Source organism: Echinops telfairi, unplaced genomic scaffold, assembly GCF_000313985.2.
Source record: "Echinops telfairi isolate 266 unplaced genomic scaffold, ASM31398v2 ScPeMD7_1;HRSCAF=3_1, whole genome shotgun sequence".
NCBI classification, from domain to species: Eukaryota; Metazoa; Chordata; class Mammalia; order Afrosoricida; family Tenrecidae; genus Echinops; species Echinops telfairi.
The window spans coordinates 6,866,977-6,873,094 of NW_022103897.1; positions in this window are offsets into that span (position 1 = coordinate 6,866,977).

Genomic DNA, 6,118 nt, shown 5'->3' on the forward strand with positions numbered 1-6,118 from the left:
CGGGGGCTTAAGTGGAGAGGAAATGTTTTGAGAATGATGAGGGCAATGAATGTACAAATGCGCTTTACACAATTGATGTGTGTATGGATTATGATAAGAGTTGTATGAGCCCCTAATAAAATGATTAAAAAAAATAAGAAGGTCTAAAGAAAATCGATGCATTTGAATTCGAGTGCTGGTGGAGAATATTGAAAATACCATGAACTGACCAAAAAAAACCCAATAATCTGTCACTGAAAAAGTAAAGCCAGAATTCTCCCTAGAGGCAAAGATGGTGAGACTTTGTCTTATGTCCTTTGGACACGTTTTCTGGAGAGACCAGACCCTGGAGAAGGACATCATGCTTGGTAAAGCAGAGGGGCAGCAAAAACCTTAGAGGAAGACCTTAGACAACACAAAGGCTGTGTGCATTCATGTTCTTAGACAGAAGCACAATTGTGAGGATGGCATGGGACTGGGTAATGTTTTGTTCTGTTGTACATGGGGTTGCTCTGAGTCAGACCTGACTTAATGGCATCAAACAACAACAACAACCCCTCCCCCAAGGAATTCTGAACAGCTCATGGAAATGTCAGTTTGGGCATTCTCATGGAATTCAAACCATTTTCTTTTGAGTTGTACATTGAGTTAGGAAAACAAAAAGATGTCTGAAAGGACAGGGTTGTAGTGTTTGGGGTAAGGTTCCACAATGAAATTCTCATAGGACAGGCCTTGCAAAATACTCTCAAAATAAGAGCAAACGAAGTGTGATGTTGGAGAAAATTCCTCTGGTTCAACGTTCTTGAACTTTTCCTGAGCAATCCAATTTTCAAAGTTCTTAAAACTTGAAAAAATCCCCCAAGATTACCCTGATGGAATTAAAAAATCAGTTGCCACAGCCTTCTGAACTGACCTATCTCTCTTGAACTTCACTGGACCAACAGATTCCAGAAGCAACTGTTTTGATTGGACCCTGGTTTTAGAAAACATTCTAACAAATCTAATCACTTGTGTTACTGAGAGAACTTGTCTTCAGCCATCTACTAATCAAAGACATGCTTAAACATGCTTTGTTTTGAATAAATCTGTGCATATATGCACTGAAACCCTAGTAGCAATACATTTTTGCCTTTCCATTATCTAAATATGCTTCAAAATAAAATATACTATTCCTGTGAAAGCATTGTCCAGATGAAGCTTAAATTTTGATAGTGTATTATATTTTCAAAGTATAGGGACTTTTAAAATGTCAAATAAACCCATAGGTTCTTTTTTTCTTAAATGACTTAATCTATGTTACATGAACTTAATTATTAATTAACTCTTTAAGGCTTGAGTTATTTTTACTTCACCAAACCAGGGTGCTGGAGCCAGCCTTTAAGTTCAGCTATATATGTCAAGGCAAAGTATGACTGCTGTTAAAATTTACTCCACACAGTTAAATTTTGGCATTTCGCAATTCCTAACATCACTTGTTCATCATCCTTGGAAAAGTCTACTCATACAAAGATATTGCTCACTAAAATTAATTTTAAATCCATGGATTACATTTGCCCATTTAGAAGAAATTTTCAGTTCCTACAAGCACTGTGGAAGCACCAACCATAAAAACTAGTGATGAAAAAATTGAAGAATTCCACCATGTCTTTATTCTGAAATTTATAAAACATGTACTCAAGATCCATTGCACAGATAAATTATTGGCGATAAGAGCAAACTTTGGAAAGAAAGAGGTAGGAACAGTAGTTGGAAAATATGTTCTTGGTGAAAGAAATGAAACTAGAAATTACCTGACTGAATTTTGCAAGACCAATGTCTTGCTCATAGCAAATACCTTTCTACAACAACACAAAAGGCAACCATAAACATGGACTTCTTCAGATGGAATACACAGAAATCAAATTGACTACATCTGTCGGAAGAGATGATAGAGAAATTCAATATCAGCAGCTAAATCGAGTCAGGGGCTGATTGTGGAACAAACCATCAATTGCTCATAGGAAAGTTCAGGTTAAAGCTGAAGAAAATGGAAAGGACTCCAGGAGAGCCAAAATATGCCTTTGTGTCTGTCGCACCTGACTTTCCAGAACAGCCCATGAACTGGGTGTATTTCTTTTCACAGAGACCCTATAAGGCAGAATAGGACTGCCCATGTGGATTTCTGAAATTATGCATCTTTATGAGAGTAGAAAGCTTCATCTTTCTATACCCAGAGCAGCTGGTGGTTTCAAACCATTGACCTTGAGTGTAGCAGCCCAACACATCACCACTAAGCCACCAAGACTCGAGAGACGGCAATAGGGGATTCTAAATTCCTTTAGTGGTTACTAGGGGACTCTAAATCTCTTTTGAGGCTGGCCAGGACCTACACATATCTTCCAGTATGAACCACAGTAAGAACAACATGAATCTGGTCTTAAGAAAAGCAGAGATGGAATGGAAACAGATTTCATAAAATCATACATTTGACCTTTCTATACAAGACACACAGATTAAGACTCTGTCTCTCAGTATAAATCAATTCAAAGGTGGATTCTGACTTGTCTCCTCCCTCAAGAAATGATTTGCTGGTATATGCTGGCCTTTTGCTTTGGCTTAGCCGCTATCTCATATTTTACGTATAATTCTTCTTAAGGAATGCTAAGAACACATAACTTGTTTTTCATTCAGCTTTACTGAAGTATAAATTAAAATCCGTAAAATTCACCCTCTCTCATATACAGTTCTAGGAGTCTTGACAAACCAATAAAATGATACAATCACCACCACAGTCAAGTTGGCGATTAGATTATCACTCTGAAAAGTCTATATGCCCTTTTGAAGGCCACTTATAAGTTCCCAGTCCTTGTAGCTTCACCCTGTGCAGAATGTCATGTAAATGTAATCAGAGTATGTAACATTTGGAGTTTGACTTCTTTCACTTAGCACCATGCATTGGAGAGAATCCATTATTCTGGGAGTATGAATTGGAATATTTTCCGTCAGTTTCTCTCTTATTTTCAAAATCCAAAGTCAAGCAACAAACTCTGAATCTGTTACCATTTGCAATTATATGCATATTTAAGAAGAAAGAGGTATATTTACAACTGTGTGTTCCTTGAAATGTCGGAAAATGGATAAACATTCTAATGGGATAATCATAAGTTGTAGCTTTTACAGATACTACCTTGCGTTTTCATTATATCCAAATATTTTCTTAGTCCAGTGTTTGGACTAAAACTACAATTAAGACACACAAGACAAAGACTACATGCAGTTTTAGTTTTTTCCTTATGTCAAAAGTAATGGTATACTTATTTATGACTTAAGGACTGTATGTAAGTCATACAATATGTAAGCCTTATCTCCCTACAGTTTCCAAGCAGAATTGCCACTGAAACATAAAAGTGAAGAAATATATACTTCTTTAAAGAGGAGGGACAAAGTGTAGAGGCTTTTGTTTCCCAAGCTTTATTTTATTTTTTTTCACAATTAAGATCTCTTATTTGTCACCATTAAGTCTGAATTTTAAACAGGTTGTTGAATTTGGGGCTCATGGCCATCAGCTCACACCACTTTTCCCCCTGTCTCATCTCCAGTAGCTTTTCCAGAATTACTGCATTTTAACCATGAAGCTCCATCAGTTTTCCCAATTCAAACTTGGGCTTATTCAGTATTTTCACTTTTCTGAATGACACATCAAGGAGAGGATAAATAGACTGGCAAGACATTTCTATGTTTTTCCAATGGTGACTGGAATCAATTTATTGTCCACTTCTTTCCAGTCATTTGTCTGCACTTCTCAGGTCACAATTTCCACCATTTTCTTTCGGATTTGGTGGACCTGTTGGTACTGAGCATAAGAAATCTTGCAAATCTGATTGTTACATTTTCTAGTAAAACCAATACAAATAAACGAGACAGAGAGCCATCAGTTGTATTGACAGCAACATGAATTCCAATCGTGGTCTGCCATTTTCTGAGCAGGGAGCACATTTTGTCAAATGGAGGACCCATGCCATGGGAGTTGGGCACCCAGGCTTTGCCTTAAACATCCTCAGCTATTAGCTGGAATTTTCTAAATGCAACTTCATCATTCTGCAGATCAGCAAGGCTGACTTCGAAAATGCCCCCCTTGAGGCCAATGCAATTTTGGTTCCCTTGTCCCGGTGACTAGTGCTTTTCCAATGTTTCCTATATTGAACATAGTTGATGCTATCATTCTAATCTCTTATAGAAAATGGACCAACCATTTTCTTCTTGGCTCCTTTATTGCCATCTTTTGGAAGGCACTTACATGTTCTTGTTGACCACAAAGGAACTATTCAAAGAGCTAAAATGGCAGAAGTGAAACTCTCGCCAGGATTTAGGCTTACCTGGCTGGGCACCTGTTTTCCACACTTTAGTCTTTCAAATGTCACTGATTTGTTTTCGTTCTGCCCATATAGCGCCCATATTTTCACTTAACAATTTACATCACTGGCTCACTTTTACAAAAGTATATATGTTCTTCAAAGGAAATGTTTGCCAATACAGCTAATGGAATGCCTTTGCCATAAATTTAAAAGTAACCATGAATAATACCAGTGGAGCCCTGATGGCTTCCTGGACTACTCGCGCGCGCGCACACACACATGCACACATACACTTTTGTGACTAGAGCAACATGCTCTCAATATGGCCTAATTTAAATAACCATGTATGAAATAGCCATGTACTAAATACAATAAGCATGTACTCAGTGTGAAGGATCATCTCTAAGCTCTAGTATAGCATCAAGACCTATTTACAATTTCAGAATGCAATATGGCTTCCTTTCTCCTTTTGGCCATGCTGTCAAGAGAGTACAAATCCCTTGTGTTTGGCAAAATAGAGGAGCTTCAAAAAGAAGAATCGATGCCATGGCTGGGACAACAGGCTCAAATAGAAGAACAATCATAGGAATGAGCAGTATTTAGTTCAGCTGTACATAGGGTCACTAAGAATTGGAACCAACTCGATGGCGCCTAACAATAACCACCTATATAAGACATTGAAAGTTTAACAGGTACTGCCAAAGAAGTTTTCAAAGCTTATTTTCATGGGTTTGTGGACCAGATGCACATTCTTACACAACTCCTCAAGGTGACCAGCCTAAAGAGGAAAAGCAACGTAGTATTATTCAGGCAAGCTTTTAATTTCTGGAGACAGGTGGTCTGCCAACTACTGGTCTGTCAGTTTGTTGTAATCTAGTGGCTTACATGATGCCATGATGCTGGAAATTATGCCACAGAAATTTCAAGTACCAGTAATGCTACCCATGGAGAATAGGTTTCAATGTAGCTTCAAACTAAGAATATGAAGAAAATCCTGGCAACATATTTTCAGCTATCTATCTAACCATCTGACCTGTATCTTCTTACCTGTACACTGAAGAATGAAACAGAATGTTGACTCTTACTGATCTAAAGATATAAGGGATTTAATCATCAATGAGCATATTCATATATTCCTGCTAGCCTAACCTTCTTACATATTCATGAGCTGCCATAAGAATCTGTGTAAAAACAAGTCTCATATTATTTTTTTTAAAAATCATTTTATTGGGGCTCATACAACTCTTACCACAATCCACACATACATCAATTGTGTAAAGTACACGTATACATTCGTTGCCCTCATCATTCTCAAAACTCACTTACCACTTGGGTTCCTGGAATCAGCTCCTCATTTTCCTTTTTCCCCAACTGCTCCCTCCCCACTCCCCACTCCCTCATGAACCCTTGATAATTTATAAATTATTATTTTATCTTATCTTACACTGCCCAGCGTCTCCCTTCACCTGCTTCTCTGTTGCCTATCCCCAATCCTTTTGATTGGTTCCCCCTTTCTAACCCCCCCTTGCCTCCCAGTATCGCCACCCTCACCACTGGTCCTGAGGGGTTCATCTGTCCTGGATTCCCTGTGTTTCCATTCCCATCTGTACTGCTGTGCATCCTCTGGTCTAACCAGGTTTACGAGGTAGAATTGAGATCATGATAGTTGGGGGGAGGAAGCATTTAAGAGCTAGAAGAAGGATGTGAGTTTCAGTATTGCTACACTGAACCCTAAGTGACTCATCTCCTCCCCACTACCCCTCTGCAAGGGATGTCCAGTTGTCTACAGATTGGCATTGGGTCCC